Source organism: Eutrema salsugineum, unplaced genomic scaffold (assembly GCF_000478725.1).
Source record: "Eutrema salsugineum unplaced genomic scaffold, Eutsalg1_0 scaffold_12, whole genome shotgun sequence".
In the NCBI taxonomy this organism is placed as follows: domain Eukaryota; kingdom Viridiplantae; phylum Streptophyta; class Magnoliopsida; order Brassicales; family Brassicaceae; genus Eutrema; species Eutrema salsugineum.
This window is the reverse complement of record NW_006256895.1, coordinates 6182901-6201957: the sequence shown is the minus strand read 5'-3', so window position 1 is coordinate 6201957 and position 19057 is coordinate 6182901. Positions and strand designations below refer to the sequence as shown.

At 42.0% G+C, this 19057-nt stretch overlaps 1 non-coding gene across 1 annotated transcript; it reads left to right on the top strand.

Moving 5' to 3' along the window:
- The first annotated feature begins 4984 nt into the window (after positions 1-4984).
- Positions 4985-5090, top strand: LOC112089380. The gene has a single exon (XR_002901018.1). It is a non-coding gene; the product is annotated as a small nucleolar RNA R71 (small nucleolar RNA).
- Positions 5091-19057: the final 13967 nt, after the last annotated feature.

The window sequence follows — 19057 nt, the reverse complement described above, 5'->3', positions numbered from 1 at the left end:
ACTCTTTTCTCAGCCTTCTCACATGCTCCATTCCACTTTGTCCCTGAGCCATAGCCTCCAAAAGTCATCTGGAACCTAAGAACAACTCACAAAACCCATCAAAAGATCCTAAAACATAAAAAGAAAAAAAGAAAAGATCAAAAGAACTATGTACAAGGATAAGCTTGGGGTGTCTTCCAAGAGCACTTTGTTTAATGCCACTAAGTTTGAATTTGAAAACCAGTTTAACAGGCTGGTGGATCATCAAGAGGAACTTTAGAAGCCTCCTCTCTCTTCTCAGAAACAAGGTAATGCTTGACCCTTTGTCCATTCACAACAAAACCCTTTCCATCTTTTCCCTCCAAGACCAATGCTCCATAGCTTCTAACCTCCAAAACCCTGAATGGTCCTGACCATCTTGACCTTAACTTACCAGGAAAGAGCTTGAGCCTTGAGTTAAACAAAAGAAACAGATCTCCCACCTTAAACTCCCTCTTGAGAATTTTTTGATCATGCAAGATCTTGGTCTTCTCCTTGTATATCCTTGCACTCTCAAATGCATTGAGTCTGATCTCTTCAATTTCATGCAACTAGAGTAGCCTCTTCTCTTGGGCTGTTTTAATGTCAAAGTTTAACATTTTAACAGCCCAAAGAGCCTTGTACTCAAGCTTTACTGGCAAGTGGCAGCTCTTTCCATAGAAAAAGTTGAAGGGAGATGTGCCAATAGGTGTCTTGAAAGCAGTCCTATAGGCCCAAAGAGCATCATCCAACTTCTTGGTGCAGTCCTTCCTTGAATTGTTCACTGTCCTTTCCAAGATGGCCTTGATCTGTCTGTTTGAAACCTCTACTTGGCCACTGGTCTGAGGGTGATATGGACTAGATATCTTGTTCTTGACACCATGCTTCCTTAGCAGCCTCTCTAGAGTCTTGTTCACAAAATGAGAACCTCCATCACTTATCACCACTCTAGGAACCCAAAGCCTTGGAAAGATGGTGCTTTTAAAAAGCTTTACCACCACTTTAGAATCATTGGTTGGGGAAGCAACAGCCTCAACCCATTTGGACACATAATCCACAGCAACAAGTATGTACTGATTCCCATATGAGCTCACAAAAGGACCCATGATGTCAATACCCCAGCAGTCAAAAAGTTCCACTTCCAAGATGGGATTTTGGGGCATCTCACTTCTCTTGGAGATGTTGCCTTGTCTTTGGCACTGATCACAGCTTGATACAACCGCCTGAGCATTTCTGAACATTGTAGGCCACCAGAACCCTGATTGTAACACCTTGGCCACTATCTTGAAAGCTCCTAACTGACCTCCATAAGCTGAGCCATGACATTCCTGTAGCACTGGTTGCATTTCTTCCTCAGCTAAGCATCTCCTATACAGGTGGTCTTTGTTCAGCACATACAAATAAGGTTCATCCCAATGATACCTTTGCACCTCTTTGAAGAATATCTTTCTCTTATAGGCATCTAGTTCAGGTGGATCTACACCACAAGAGAGGTAGTTAACAATGTCTACAAACCAAGGTAAACTCCTCTCTCTTATAGCATCAGCCTCTTCCACCTCTAAGTAAGACTTCACAACCATTAGATGCTCTTCAGGAATTAAGTCATCTAGAGGGACATCTGATTCCACTCTCAGCCTAGAAAGATGGTCTGCAGCTCCATTTTCAATGGTTGCATACTTTTCCTTAGCAGAATCAAGGGTCTTACTGGCATAGTAGATCACATGAAGTTTTCTGTCCTTCCTCTGGCCAAGCACAGCTCCCACTGCATAGTCTGAAGCATCTGTCATCACTTCAAAGGGTAATGTCTAATCAGGAGCCTGGAGAATTTGTGCACTGATCAATGCCTCCTTGATCTTCTTGAAAGCTTCCTCACACTCAGCATCAAAGACAAATTCAACCTCTTTGCACAACAGCCTTGTCAAAAGCCTAGCTATTCCTGAGAAGTCTTTGATGAATCTCCTGTAAAACCCTGCATGCCCAAGAAAGCTTCTTATACCCTTGACTGAATTTGGAGCTTGCAGATTCACCATCACTTTCACCTTTGCTCTATCCACTTCTATTCCAGCTTTTGAGACCTTCTGCCCCAACACTATTCCCTCTTGTACCATGAAGTGGCACTTCTCCCAGTTGGAACCAAGTTGTGCTCCTCACACCTCTCCAGGACCTGAGATAGATTAGACAAACAAGAGGAGAAATAGTTTCCATAGACTGAGAAGTCATCCATGAAGACTTCTACTTTCTCCTCAATCAGATCCGAACAATAGACATCATACAACACTGGAAAGTAGCAGGAGCATTGCACAGCCCAAATGGCATGTGCCTATAGACAAATGTCCCATAGGGACAGGTGAATGTGGTCTTCTCTTGGTCTCTTGGATCTATGGGGATTTGAAAGAATCCAGAGTAACCATCTAGAAAACAAAAGAAGGGATGGTTTGCAAGCCTCTTTAGCATTTGGTCAATAAAAGGGAAAGGAAAATGGTCTTTCCTAGAGGTTGCATTAATCTTTCTGTAATCTATACACATCCTGTGTCCAGTTATATTTCTTGTAGCAATTAGCTCATCCCTTTAATTTTTTATCACTGTCATTCCCCCCCTTCTTGGGCACCACATGTACTGGTGAAACCCATCTAGAGTATGAGATTGGATAAATTATTCCAGCCTCTAGGAGTTTGAGAATCTCTTTTTTCACTACTTCTTTTGAGTTGGGATTGAGACGCCTTTGGTGCTCAATGGATGACATAGATTCCTCTTCTAGGTGAATCCTATGAGTGCATAGGGAGGCTCTCCTATGTTTCCTCAACTCTTCTAACAACTTATGCTCTTGATCCTCTAACAGCTAACCATTGATAATGACATGATAAGACTCATTGAGACATAAGAAAGCGTACCTGAGCCCCTTGGGAAGAGGTTTGAGTTCCAGCAGAGGTGCCTTAGACTCATCCCAATCAGCACTGAAGCTGTCTTGCTCACACGGCTCATCCTGCTCCTCCACTTTAGAACCCACGGCCATGACTCTCTGAACTTCTCCCTGGATTGTATTTGAGCCTCTGATATCCAAGACCTCAGGGCCACTTTCTTCCAATTCCGAAAACATTGCCTCAGAGCCAAGTTCCCTTGCATTGTCGAGAAACAGCTTGTACCCTTCACTCTCCTCTGTCAAGAACCCATGGTCTCTTTGTTCTTTGGTTAAAGAAACATGAAGAGTATCATCAGTATTCAATTCCTCAAGCAGTTCATCAGCTAGTTGATCCATGGTCTCTACATAGAAGCATTGTCCTTCTATGGTAGGATTTTTCATCATGTCCTCGATATCAAACTTCAGCTTTTCTTTACGAAGTTGTAGCTCAATGATACAACCTCTCACATCAATAATTGCTCCTGCTGTGGCCAAGAATGGCCTGTCCAAAATCAGTGGATCAACAGGTTCTTCATCCATCTCTAGAACAACAAAATCTGTAGGCACTTCAAAACCACCTATCTTGACTGGTAAGTCCTCTAACATCCGAACATGTAGCCTTACTGATCTATCAGCTAGGACAAGAGAGATTATAGCAGGTTTGAACACTCTGTATCCAAGATTTCTTGCTATAGAGAATGACATTAAACTGACAGATGCTCCCAAGTCACAAAGACAGCCTGTAAACATCAATGGTCCTATAGCACAAGGGAGGGTAAAGCTCCCTGGATCAGACAGCTTCCTTGGGACTGAACTTCTCTGAATGATGGCACTACACTCGTGGCTGAGCACCACCATACCCTGTAGCTCTTTGGTTTTGTTCAAGATAGAATCTTTTAGGAACCTTCCAAGCTTAGGCATCATCAGAAATGCTTCAATGAGAGGCATTGTAAGTGGTGTCTCATTAAGAGTCTTCTCAAAGAGTGCCCTTGCTTTATCTACAATCTGCTTCTTGAATCTTCCTGGATATGGGAGCTTAGGTTGATAGGGAGGTGGTGGAACATAAGGCTTTTCTGGTTCTGATGGCTTTTCCACCTCTTTTTCCTTCCCTTTCTTTGATCTTTCAGCTTCTTGATCATCCCTTGGGGCTGCCTCCCCACCAATTTGATCATTGTCCTCAATGATCACATTGTTGTGCTCTATACCTGGTAGCTCTTTGCCACTTCTCAATGTAATGGCTTACCAGGTAAGCCACCTTGGCCTCTTGAAGTGGATGCCTGATTCTGTTTCATCTCCTTGATGTCTTGCTGCATAGATTCATACTGACTTGCAAACATTTGTTGACCCTGAAGCAGCTGTTATAGAATCTCAACCATATCTGGCCCCATCTCCTGCTGCTGGTGAACCGGTGCTGACTGAAACTGATGCTGAACCGGCGCCTGTTGCTGAAACTGTGGTGGACTGAACCCTGGTGGTGCTTTTGTCTGCTGCTGTGAACTGAAACTAGAACCCTGAAGTGGTTGCTGATGCTGACTGTAACCCTGATTCTGAACAAACTGATTCTTAGGTTGAAAGGACCCTTGAAAGTTGTTCTTGGGAACAAAATTCTGTGGAGCTTGAGAGGTAAGGTAGACTTGGTCTTGTGGGTTGGATACTTTGGGATTCCTGTAAGAGAGGTTCTGAATGGCATTGGCATATTGATATCTTTGGAACCTCTGATTCCCAATATAGTTTAGCTCTTCTTGAGTAAGACCCTCTTTACTGATGTTCTCAAAGCATTGGGAAGATTCCTCAGACTCTCTTACAAAGTGCATTGGCTTTTGAGTTGCCAATAACACCTTGTCCAGCTTGCTTTCAAGTGTTTTAAAGTCGTTCTCATACCTTTGATCCCTGCTTGAACTCTCACTCCTATTGGCTCTATCAAAGTCTTCTCCATAAGTGTCATTGCTCACTGCTAAGTTCTCAACCAGCTCTAAAGCAGCATGGATCTCCTTCCCCAGAAAGTTTCCATTTGATGCAGTATCCAGCTGGTTCCTAATCTTGGGAAGAACCCCTCTATAAAGTGTGCTGAGAAGAGAAGCCTCACTAAACCCATGGTGTGGGCACTGGTTAGTGTAGCTCCTGAATCTCTCCCATGCTTCACCAAAACTCTCACTGCTATGTTGAGTGAAGCTGGAGATTTGGTTTCTAGGTTTTTCTGTTCTGGAAGTTGAGAAGAACTTAGACAGAAATGCCTACTTGCATTGCTCCCAAGTTTGAATGGAGCCTCTTGAAAGATTCTTCTCCCATTGGTGTGCTTTGTCACCAAGACTGAAGGGGAATAATCTGAGCTTGAAGCTGTCGTCAGATACTCCATTTATCTTTGTCAAGTCACAAACTTTATCAAACTGGTCCAAGTGTTCCAAAGGATCTTCTATTGGCAATCTATGGAACTTAGAGTTTTGGACCATATTCAGTAAAGATCCCTTCACTTCAAAATTTTTGTTCTGCACCGGTGGTGCTTGAATCTCTGCACCATACTGATGAGCATTGGCCCTGTCATTTTCCCCAATAAACACTGGTGGAGGATCATGTCTCCTTTGAGTTTGATGCTGAGGAATGTATTGAGCTTGTTGGTCATTCTTATGAGTTTGCTGCTGATTCTGCTGAGCCTGCCTCTCATTCCTTTGTGCCATGTTGATATTGACAAAGGCTTGTTGCTCATTTCTGTCAGCTTGAGCCTGATTCCTTTGAGCTCCATTACCATGCTGAGCCTGTTGCTCCTCTTGAGCCTGGTGCTCAATGTTTAGCACGTGGTGCTCTCTCTGTTGTTCCATATCAGCTGCTCTATCTGTTTCCCTTGGACGTCTATCTCTTCTTCTTCTTGGCACTAAGAGATTGATGTTGTCGTTCAAAGGAAATGGTGGACCACAACTTCTTGACATTGACTGGTGTTCATACACCTGAAAACAAAGACAGAACATTGCAAAGTAATCAGTACAAAAAAAGAAAGCACTTGATCTCAAGAAAGTATCTAAGATAATGCTAGCACACTTTGGCAACAGCGCCAATTGATAACTAGAGGTTTTTAAGCTCTAATAAGGGGTTATCAATCCCTTAGCTTTTGCAGCATAAAGGGTTTATCAATCCAATGTGTGGTAGACACTAGAATATAAGACAGTTTCTTAATTCAAGCAAATGGTGAAGTTTGTTGGTGACTAATGCCTAAGACAAGATTAAAACTAAGACAAGAACAAGTGATTAAGTAAACTAAAAAAGCAAGCAATTAAACAAGATGAGATGATATGAAATGATGGAAGCATGAGATTCTAGACATGATAGTTGGCTATGGTGCTTTGGTGCTAAACTAGAAATGCCAATGACATTGATGAAACAAGATTCAAATGATTTAAAACTCTAATCTAGATTAATCCTCTTATGAAGGCATTAACCTCTACACTAATCCATTTTCAAACCAAATCATCATTTGTCAAATATGAATCAATGAGCATTAAGAAACAGTTCTAAAAGATCATTTATGCTAATAATAACACATCATCATGAAGCTACTGCATAAACCTCTAATACAACTCTTTCAGGAATTTCATCAAACACTTTTGGTGCATGAAATTCCCAGAATCTAGATCACAAGTGATATGCAAGAATCTAGCCTAGAAAACAGCTGTTTAGAGAGATGAATCAATGAATCTAGCCCTAAGCACTCCTAATCTAACACTTTAGCACCATATCCTACACATCTAGAACCTCATTAAAGTGACTACTCACTAATCATACTAATCTCTCATAAACCTTTGCAAGTTAAGTAGATTGGCATGATTAATGATGAGAAATGGAGAAGGAGAAGATGGATAATGATGGATTTGCCTCTTTAAACACAGAAATCTTTGATTCTCTCTTGATTAAAACTCAAAAAGGGAGATAGTTCTCTTCTTAAGAGGAGTCTTTCACAAAAGAGGCAAAGAAATTAGGAGAATAAAGCTTAGTCCTTAGCGTAAAACCCTAAATATATATATAGGTCCTTAAACGAACTGGGTCAGCCCGGGATAAACCGGGTCCTGACCCAGCTTTGATGGGTAAAATCTCGAGTGTGCGAGTTGGTCAGGAGCTTCCCATCTCGCAGGCCCAAGTCGCACAGCCATAGAAACAGTCTTGTGAGCCTTAAGTCCTTCAGTCTCAGCTGCATGCCCATCTAGGTGTAAACCGCGAGTCTTTATGCGGTTCAGTTCTTTCCTCTGTTCAACTCGCATAACCAAGACGCAATCTGGGGAGAATATGTGTGCGAGTTGTTCCTCCTTTAGTCCTAAGTCGCATGCCCAACTCGCACAAGTTTAGAAAGGAGCTTCAGCGAGATAAAACCATGAAAGCCAAGCCGCATTCCTCTCTCGGTGTAAACCGCGAGTGTTTGTGCAGTTCAGTTTCCTTTGCTCCCGACCTCGCACAACCGTGTAGCACAGGACTTCAAGTATGTGTGCGAGTTGGTCTACATCACTCCCAAGTCGCAAGCTCAAGTCGGTGTAAACAGCTAACGTTTATGTGGTTCAGTTCACTGCTCGGCCAACTCGCATGCTCAAATCGCACACTTGTGGACTTAGCATTTTTCCTACTCGGGAGCCTTTGACCTCACCCAGGGTTACCTTACCTGCACATCTCCACACGCAGCTCAATTCCTAGAAATTATCCATTAGGGCTGCGAGTTATCCAAGTCGCAAAACCATCTCGCAGACTTCAAATCTCCTAGGACCTCTTCGCATTCGGGGGAGTGTAACTTCCAGGATATATATCCAAATGGCTTGAATCCGGATGCAGTGGAAACAGAACTCAAATATATTGACTTTGGTGAAGAAACCTTCAGCGCTTGGGAAGTGGAAGATTCCCTGGACGGTTCGTCTCTGCGGCACATTGAAACGATCTAAAAGAAGCTCTTGGACCAGTGTTCACTCCGGAGACGGTATCTTTCAGCACATAGCTCCAAACTGGATGATCTCAGATGTTCCGGAAAGAGCATTACAAGATCTCGAAAACTTTATGCAAACCCCGGCAATTGAATCAGACTGGAAAGGCATCGTCCCACGTAATTTTTGCGACTCATCGGATTGGTCTTGAAACTGTAGCGAGACAGGCGTGCCTTCCGGTGAGCTTAACTCTCTGCTCACGACTCTAAATCCAATTATTCTACCTGTTCTGGATCCGTGACCTGATCATCTAAAACTTTTCTGAAGACCCTGTAATTTGGATCCGTGACCTGATCTTTCAAGACGTATCGGATTGCTCCGGAATGGACTCGAGAGATGTCTGTCTTTTGGTGGCTGTATCTTTCATCTCCCTGCTCCAAACTCATCAATTCCAACTGTTCTGATATTTAGACTCAATTATCTTGATCTTTGCTAAAGACCCCACCCGAGATTTTTGGCCGAGAATCTTGAACAGCCGGTATGCGTTTTGGCTGAGAAATCCACCCGCGGTACGTGAAAATCGCCGAGAAAAAGCTTTCTGCGGTACAGGCTACCGCCGAGAACCTCCAAAAGGCTGATTTCACCATTTTTAAAGCCCCAATCACCATTTCTTCTCCTGGCTTCATCTTTTCAGGTCCAAACTGCTTCCAAATTACCTGTATACACTCCAAAACATGCAAGACTCACTTGGACCTAATGCAAACGCCTAAGTCCTAAAACAACACCTAAAGGTCTAAAATGCATGAAACAAGATATGATTTGGAATGAAATATATAACCTAAATGATGGAAATTATGAACATATCAATACACTAGCTCATTTTATTTGACCTTACTATTGATATCTAATATTCTCATCATTGATTAAAGGCAGGCATCGAGATATACATCTAGGACATCAATTTCTTCATTTTGACCACTCTTTGTCATCCTAGATGGCCAGTTCATCTTTATCTGGTACCATATATCAGAGAGGAAGAAGAAATGAAGAAGGTGAGGCCGCAGTAAAGAAGACAAGGCCGAACTGAAGGTGACCGTGGTGAACTCAAGATCATATTGAGATGGACCGAGGTGACCTAGACAGAGTGAGACCGAGGTGGAAATATCACCACCGAGGTGTCTTGGAATGCATGAGGCCGTTGTGGAACCAAGGTGGAGCAAGCCGAGGTGGAAACATAGTGAGGCCGGTGTAAAGAACAAAGACAGGACCAAGGTCGAACAAGATGAAGCCGGGCTGAACCTAGTGAGGCCGGCGTGTTGAGACAAAGATAGGCACGAGGTGGAAACAGCATGAGGCCGGTGTAAACCGAGGTGAAGCAAGCCGAGGCCCATTAGATAAGAAGAAGAAGAGGACGCCAAGAAAGCCTAAAGAATGCAAGGAATAAGGCCCATAAGTGACAAGAAGAGGAGGGAAACGAATTCAAATTCAAGTCTGCTCTCACATGTGACTTTAGTCACATGTGACCGTTTATGAGCTGTCATTTTCAGCTCTTAACAAGACAAAAACGCTCTCTTTATGTCACTCTCAGTCTTGGCTCATGTGTTAGGGCTTCCTCTCTTCCTTTCTCTCTATAAAAGAGATGTAACCGAGTTTGTATACTTACACAGAATCAATAGAATCACATTCTCTCTTTTCATATTGTTCTTCTTTCATTTCCGCAATGTAGACTCTTTAGGGGAATCGCTTAGTAGATGCTGCCCTTAAGGCAGCTTTATCTCTTCTAATCTCTTCTCCTTTATTACTCTGCTCTAGCTTACTAATTCTTGATCCACCATTATTCAAGTATACAAACTCGTTTGTGTTGTTATACATTTGGTGGATTAGCTTCATACTAGAGATGTTCACCTTGTTAAGATCGATTCTCTCCATAGAGATCTCGGTTTTACTTGGTTTATTGTGTGGATTCCATCACAAGTTGATGGTCTCCTCTCTCTCTTGAGATCGAGTTGTTAATGTGGGTTAAGTGGTTCATTCACCAAGTGAATTCTTCCACCATTATGTTGAGCTTTGTCTCATAAATCCCAACACCATGCCCTAAACCCAATGATAACTAGAGGTTTTTAGGCCTTTAGATGGGGTTATCAATCCCTTGTCTTTGTAATACAAAGGGTTATTGATATGTTCATAATTTGCATCATTTATGTTGTATATTTCATTCCAAATCATGTTATTTCTTATGCATATTAGGTCCCTAGGTGTTGTTTTAGGACTTAGGAGTTGCATTAGGTCCCAATGAGTCTTTGCATGTTTGGAGTGCTTATCAGGTGTATTTGGAGCTATTTGGAGTTGAAAAGGTAAAACCAGGAAGAGAAACGGTGACCAGAGCTTGAAAGATGGTGAAAATGGGTTTTTGGAGGTTCTCGGCGATTCTCACGTACCGCAGGAAGCCTTCCTCGGCGTTTTTCATGTACCGCGAGTGAGCCTCTCGGCCAAAACACGTACAGCTACTAAGGTTTCTCGACCAAAATTTCCGGGTACAGACACATCTCAGAAATCGCGTTACCGGAAGGTCTTGCCGGCCGATTCAATCGTTGGGTGCTTCATCAAAGTTGGAGAAGATTGTATCATGGTTCCAGATCAGGTGGAATCATAGGATTTAGAGGCGCGAGCAGAGAGTTAAGCTCACCGGAAGGCACGCCTGCCTCGCTACCGTTTTGGACCGACGCAATGAGCTCTGAAGAATGCGAAGGACGATGCACTTCCAGACCGATTCAGTCTACGGGGCCTTCATCAAGATTTGAGATATTTGAGTCCTCTTTCCAGAACGTTTGAGATCATTCAATTTGGATCTATGAGCAAAAAGATAACGTTTCCGGAATTGACGCATGTCTAGAAACCTCTATCTGACCGTGTCAATGCACTGCGAAGATGAGCCCTCCGGAGAACCTTCCACTTCCCAAGCGCCGAAGGTTCCTTCACCAGAGTTGAAGATATCTGAGTTCTCTTTCCACTGAAGTTGGAATCGCGCCATTTGGACCAATATCCTGGGAGTTACTCTCCCCCGAATGTGAAGTGGTTCGAGGAGATCTGAAGCCTGCGAGATTAATGTCTGGGGATTGAGCTGCATGTTGATATGTGCGAGTAAGGTAACACTGGGTAAGGTCAAAGGTTCCCGAGCAAGAAAAATACTAAGTCCACAAACGTGCGACTAGAGCATGCGAGTTGGCCAAGCTGTGAACTGAGCCGCAAGACTCGCAATTTACACCGACTTGAGCATGCGACTTGGGAGTGACGAAGACCGTCCCACACACATTTCTGAAGTTCTGTGCTACATGGTTGTGCGAGCTAGGGAGAAAAGGGAACTAAGTCGCATGAAGACTCGCAATTTACACCGAGAGATGAGTGCGCCCTGGTTTACGTGATTCTATCTCGCTGAAGCTTCTTTCTAGGACTGTGCGAGTTGGGCATGCGACTTGGGACTAAAGGAGGACCAAGTCGCGCACATATTCTCCCCAGATTTTGTCTTGGTCATGCGAGTTGAAGAGGAGGAAAACTGAATCGCACAAAGACTCGCAGAACACACCTAGATGGGCATGTGACTGAGACTCACAAGACTGCTTCTTTGGCTGTGCGATTTGGGCATGCGACTTGGGAAGCTCCTGACCAACTCGCCCACTCGACATTTTACCCATCAAAATCGGGTCAGGACCCGGTTTGTTCCGGGCTGACCTGGTTCGTTTTAGGACCTATATATAGTTTTTTAGGGTTTTACCCCAAGGACTTAAGCTTTATTCCCTCATTTTTCTTTGCCTCTTTTGTGTAAGAAAACTCCTTTTGAAGAGAAACATCTGATTTTAGGCGTTCTAATCAAGAGATTCAGAGATTCTTGAGTGTTTAAGGCTGTCTTCTTCTTAATATATCATCTCCATCTTCATTTACACACTTCTAATCATGATTAACAACACATCTTGCAAAAGATCTAGTGTGTTGATCATGATTAGTGAGTAATCCCGACATTAAGGTCTTAGATATGTAGATTAGGGTGCTTAGGTGCTAGATTAGTGAGCTTAGGGATTAGATCATTCATATTCCATCTCTACAACCTGTTCTCTATGCTAGATCCATACACATCATATGTGGTCTAGATTTTGGGCATTTCATGCACCAAAAGTGTTTGATGAAATGCCTGAACCAAGGTTGTTAGAGGTTTAAGTATTGTTCATCATGGGAATGATTGTTTATATGCTTAAATGACAGATTAAACTGGTTCTCAATGCTTGTTAACTCATGTTTCACTAATGATGATTAGGTTGGAAACTGTTTTAGCATAGAAGTTAATGCCTTCATGAGAGGATTAGCTTAGTTAATGATGTTTAAGTTGAATGGTTTGCTTGATCACATGATTCATTAGCTCATTAGTTTAGTACCAAAGGCAACCTAATCCACTATCATGTCTAAGACCTTTCTCATCATCATACATACATTCTCATCTCATTTAGTCTATTTACCTGCTTTTTAAGTTGATCATTAGCTTTAATTCTTGTTTTAAGCTTGTTTAGTGGAAGTAACATAAAAACATCACTCATTTGGCTTGAATTAAGAACTGATCCTGCATCTTAGTGTTTACACATGATGGATTGATTCCCTTTGTACTGCAAAGTGACAAAAGGGATTAATAACCCCTCATTTAGAGCCTTGAAAACTCTAGTTATCAATTGGCGCCTTTGCCAAAGTGTGATAGCATTAAGATTGTGTCATTTCTTGAGATCAAGCATTTTCTTTTGTGTTTTCTAATTTCTTTCAAGTTCTGGTTGTGAGTTTCAGGTGCATGAACACCAGGTCCAGATCAAGAAGCTGTGGTCCACCTTTCCCCTTAAACGACAACATTAATCTTTTGGTTCCAAGAAGGAGAAGGGATAGGCGTGGAAGACAGACTGATCAGGCTGATATGGAAGATCAAAGACAGCATGTAGTTGACATTGAGCAACCAGCTCAGGAGCAACAGGCTCAGGTGCAGCAGGGTAATGGAGTTGGTAATGCAGCTGGTAATGGAGCTGGTCAAGGGTTTCATCAGGGTAATGTTCAGCAGGAACAGGAGCATAACCAGCAAGCTTATGTCCACCAGGGACAAGCTCCAGCTCATCAGCAAAGGCATGAGGCCAATGTACAGCAAAGACAACAGGTGCACCACCAACAGCCCTTCCAAAACCAACAAAGGATATATGAGCAGTCACAGGTCTATGTTGGTGATAACTAAGATTTTTCAAGGCCTTAATAAGGATTATCAATCCTCTTGTCAAAGTAGTATAAGGGGTGTCAATCCTTATGTGTGGTAGTTAGGCACTAGTTTATGTGATAAGCTCTTAAGTCAAGTGATCAAAGATGAGTTTTGGTGTGAACAAAGTAACAAGAAAGCATAAAGCCAGAAACAAGCAAGCTATGATGAATGAACTAAACAAAGCAAGCTATGATGAATGAACTAAACAAAGCAAGCAACAAAACAAAGTGATGATGATTAAGCAAATGATAAAAGCTAAACCTCTAGATGTGATCATTGATTAGGGTGCTGTAGATATCAATTCATGATGCTAAGAACAATAATGCAATGCAAGTTACTCTTTAGTCTAGACTTCAAAAGCAGATTAATTCATTCCCATGACAACAATCCCTTTGCTAATCACTTAATCAAGTCTAACAACCATTAGATATAATCAAGCAATCAACAAGCATAATGCATCAAGCCTAATAAGTGACCAGACAATCTTTCAACCAAGAAGACTGAATCTTAGACAGAAAGACATAGCAAGCAATCACATGATCTCAAACATTTTAACTTAGAACTCTAATCTAGACTAATCCTCTCATGAAGGCATTAATCTCTACACTAATCCATTTTCAAACCAAATTCCCATTTGTGAAATATGAACTAATGAGCATTAAGAAACAGTTCCAATATGTCATTTATGCAATTAACAAACATTCCCATGGCATTAATGCATAAACCCTTAGTTAGCTTTCATTCAGGCATTTCATCAAACACCTTGTGGGTGGAGATTTGCCTAAGCTCTAGACCAGAGTGATGTGCAAAGATCTAGCATTAGGAACAGCTAACTAAGGAAATGAAATGAGAATCTAGTCCCTAAACATCATACATCAAGTAGAAGATAAGATGTTTAGGGTTTTCTCCAAAAAGCTATATATACTAAGTGCTAATGGACCGGGTCAGCCCAGGACAAACTGGGTACTGACCCGGCTCAGTTGGGTCAGGTGGCTGGTGTGCGACATGGTCAGGTGCTTACCAAGTCGCAGGCCCAAGTCGCACAGCTATAGAAGCAGCCTTGTGAGCCATAAATCCCTCAGCCTCAGCCGCATGCCTATCTAGGTGTAAACAGTGAATGTTTGTGCTGCTCAGGCTTCCTTCTCTTCAACTCCCACAACCAGGACGCATTATGAAGATAATATGTGTGCGAGATGGTCACTTCCTTGCCCAAGTCGCATGCCCAAGTCGGTGTAATTTGCGAACACATGTGCTACATGGTTCCCCTTCATGTCCAACTCGCAGGTCTATCTCGCACAGCATTGTGGACTTACTCAAATTTGATTCTGGAAGTCTCTACCTTTCTCAGAGTCTCCTTACACTCATCTCTAAAGTCTCAACTTGTTTCCAGAGCGTTGAACATTCATGGGTGCGAGTTAATCAAGTCGCAGTACCGTATCGCACAACCTAAGCCTTCTCGGACCACTTTGCATTGAGGGGAGAGTAACTTCCAGGATATGGCTCCAAATGGCATCATTTCAACTGCATTGGAACGAAAACTCAAATATCTCAAACTTTGGTGAAGGGTTTGGGTTCAGGTGACGTCTGAAAGGGTTCCGTTCCACCGGTTCCTTGAAGCGCATCGCATAAGACCTGATCGGGCCGCGAGACATGTGTTCATTCCGATAGCGATATCTCCCAGTTCACGGCTCCAAATCGTCTGATTCTAAGTTTTCTGGAAACTAGACTCATTCCTCTTTATTCTTGATAAAGACACCGGAGGTTGAATTGATATATTCATAAATTGCATCATTTAATGTACATATTCTAGTCCAAATCATGTCTCATTTGCATGCATTTTAGGTGTTTAAGCATTGTTTTAGGACTTAGGAGATTGCATTAGGTCCAAGAGAGTTTTGCATGTTTTGGAGTGTTAAACAGGTGCTTTTGGAGTTTATTTGGAGTGGAGGATGTGATTCAGATGAAGAAATGGAGTTGAAATGATCAAAAATGGTGAAAAGGAGCAATTTTGGGTTTCTCGGCAAAATGATATACTGATGGCCGAAGATTCTCGGCCAAAATCCTTCCCGCGGGTAGCTTTCTCGGCCAAAATCTCCGGGTGCAGACACGTTTCCGAAATCGCCCGTCCGGGGAACCTTCCGGTCAGATTCAGCTATCGGAGTCTTCATAAAGGTTGGAGATAATTGAGTCAAGAGTTCATAACAGTTGGAATCAAGGCATTTGGACCACGGAACTGAAAGATATGGTAATCGGAAGACGAACAGGTCTCGCACTCATTCCGGAGCAATCCGATACCCCTGAATGATCTCCTGTCCGGGGAGCCTTCCGGTCCGATTCAGACGGCGGGTGCTTCATAGAAGTTGGAGAGCATTGCATCACGGTCTCTTAGCAAGTGGAATCGTGGAATTCGGACGCGTGAGCAGAGAGATAAGCTTGTCGGAAGGAACCCCAGTCTCGCAGGTATTCCGGACCGAGCAGATCAGTTCTAAAGGATGCGAAGGACGGTGCACTTCCAGGCCGATTTAGTTTCCGGGTCCTTCATGAGAACCATAGCCATTTGAGTCTTCTTTCCAGAACGTCCAAGAGCATTCAATTCGGATCTATGAGCAGAAAGATACAGTCTCCGGAATGGACACATGTCTAGACGCCTCTCTCTGGTCGTGTACATGCACTGCAAAGATGTGCCCTCCAGGAAGCCTTACACTTCCCAAGCACCGAAGCTTTCTTCACCAAAGTTGGAGATAAATGAGTCCTCTGTCTTCTGCAACCGAAATCATTCAATTCGGACAAGTCTCATAGGAGTTACACTCTCCGGAATGCGAAGTGGTCTAAGCTGCTCTGGATGCTGCGAGATGGTCTTGCGACTTGGTTAACCCGCACGATCACTCGCAAATCACTCCGACTTGAGCCTGCGACCTAGGTGCAATAGAGACCAACCCGCACAGTTTGTACATTCCCCAGAAACCGCCTTAGCCCTGCGAGTTGGAGAGGAAGGAGACCAAGCCGCAGCAACACTCGCAAAACACTCCTACTTAGGCGTGCGGCTTCACAAGACAAGTCTTCATCTACTGCGACTTAGGTGTGCGACCTGGGACATACTGGACTGACCCGCAGGATTTCCACTTGACCCAACTGAGCCGGGTCAGTACCCAGTTTGTCCTGGGCTGACCCGGTCCATTAGCACTTAGTATATATAGTTTTTTGGGAGAAAAACCCTATGTTATCTTCTCTCTTAGTTTCTCTCTAGTTTTCTTTCCTTTTTAGTGTAAAAAAACGTTTTTGATTAAGAGATATCTGAAGGGATTTGATCATTCCAAGTCTGTTTCTTATCATCTCATCATCTCATTTCTGCTTCTAATCATGATTAACATCATCTCTTGCAAAAGATTAGATGTGTTCTTCATGATTAGTGAGTAGTCATCTTTTAAACTTCTAGGTGTGTAGATTAGGGTGCTTAGATGTTTGATTGGTGATGTTTAGGGTTTAGATTCTCATTTCATTTCCTTAGTTAGCTGCTCCTAATGCCAGATTTCCTTGGGAAAGTGAAATCTGGGTTCATAGGCATTTCATGCACCAAAAGTGTTTGATGAAATGCCTGAAAGAGCTAACTTAAGGGTTTATGCCTTTTTCATCATGGGAATGATTTGTTAAATGCATGAATGACATATTAGAACTGTTTCTTAATGCTCATTGATTCATATTTCACAAATGATGATTTGGTTTGAAAGTGGATTAGTGTAGAGATTAATGCCTTCATGAGAGGATTAGTCTAGATTAGAGTTCTAAGTTGAAATGTTTGAGATCATGTGATTGCTTGTTATGTCTTTCTGTATAAGATTCAGTCTTCTTGGTTGAGAGATTGTTTGGTCACTTATTAGGCTTGATGCATTATGCTTGCTGATTGCTTGATTATATCTAATGGTTGTTAGACTTGATTAAGTGATTTGCAAAGGGATTATTGTCATGGGAATGAATTAATCTGAATAAGAAGCCTGGACTAAAGAGTAGCAAGTGTTGCATTATGTTCTTAGCATCATGATTCAATATCTAAAGCACCCTAATCAATGATCACATCTAGAGGTTTAGCTTTTATCATTTGCTTAATCACCATCATCTTGTTTTGTTTGCTTGCTTAGTTCATTAATCATAGCTTGTTTGTTTCTTGTTTTATGCTTTCTTGTTACTTTGTTCACACCAAAACTCATCTTTGATCACTTGACTTAAGAACCTATCACATAAACTAGTGCCTAACTACCACACATATGGATTGATACCCCTTATACTACTTTGACAAGGGGATTGATAACCCCCATCTAAGAGCCTCAAAACTCTTAGTTATCATGAATCTCATTGCAAGTCCTTCGTCCCACGCGATCAAAGTGAGGGTTTTGTCTGCACCAAACCATCTGTCCGAATTGCTGTACACAGGTGAGGGTTCCTCCATGATCCCAGCTCCAAGTTGCTCCCAAAAGTCTCCAAATGACCTGAGAACACTCCAAAAATGCAGGACACTCTAGGACCTAATGCAATTCCTAACTAAAGAGAAAAGCAAAGACAAATATATGTAAAACTACCTAAATGTATGCATGAGACTCAATATTTGGACAAAATGCAATCCTAAACATGAAAAAATATGAGTATATCAACTCCCCCACACTTGTCCTTTGCTTGTCCTCAAGCAAACAAGAACAAATGAGAGAGAGAGGTTGAATGCATGGGAGTTCATATTTCTTTAAAGAGAGATCATCATTAAAAGAATTCAAAGCTCATTGTTCATGTTCCAATTCTAGACTGCAATGCAAACTGGTTTACTCATAAAAATTAGCCATACTTGTCACCAAATGAACCAAACTCAAGCACAAACCTTCAAAAGCATTCCTAAACTCAATCTTTTGACATTCATTTAAAGTTTCAAGTGGATCATGTTCATGCAAATCAAGTGAATTCATTTGGCTTGGGACTGGGTTTTGAGATTAAAATGATCTCAATCAAGTAACTGGTATTCCATGCAAGGGGATCACTCAAAAATTAGTAGACTTTAATAAAATGCTACAGGTAAAAAGCAATGGATGCATATAAAGATAGAACTGCATCTACCCCACACCCAAAATGCTTTTCACACTTAACTTTAAACCTCTCAAGATTCTTTCTCTAGTCTACTCACCCCAAATGGCATTTTATCCTTGACACTCAATCAGCTCTCATCACTCTCTTCATTTCATCTCTTAGGGGAATGCTTTCTTTAACAACCACTTAGTGAGTTTCTTTTCTTTGACACACGAGCTCTTCTTTAATTCAGCCTCTTTTTGAATCTTTTTTTTTTCTTTTTATTGGACTCTTTTCATTTCAACACATGAGCTTTACATTTCAGCACACACTCACTTTCTTTCATTTAAGCATTCATTCCCCTAACCAAACCGGTTCTTTCCACTTTCATCACTCAGATTTTTTTTCTTTTCAGCTCACACACTCAAAATCAATGCTCTCACTTTCACCTAAACCTAGACTAGCCCTTGACGTTGGACTAGTATCTACATGCAGCACTATCTTTGTCGCTCTAAACCCAACATTTTTTACCAAGTCTACTAGAAACAAGACCTCACAAATCATGCACACAAGAAGGGTGTTTAGGCTTCAAAGAAAGGTTTGGCTAAAGGCAGGGAACTGTCTCAAGATGAGAGATCAGCTATTTGAGCTAGAAATGTCTATGAAATCAGCTATTTGAGCTAGAAATGCCTATTTGAACTTCCTATAATCTATTTCATCAAACACTTTTGGTGCATGAAATGCCTATGATCTAGACCCAAGTGATTCTCAAGGATCTAGCTTTAAGAGCAGCTAACTAAGGAAAGGAAATGAGAATCTAGAACCTAAACATCATAAATCAAACAACTAAGCACCCTAATCTACACACCTAGAAGCTTAAAAGACGACTACTCACTAACCATAAAGAACACCCATTTCCTTTGCAAGAGGTGATGTTAACCATGA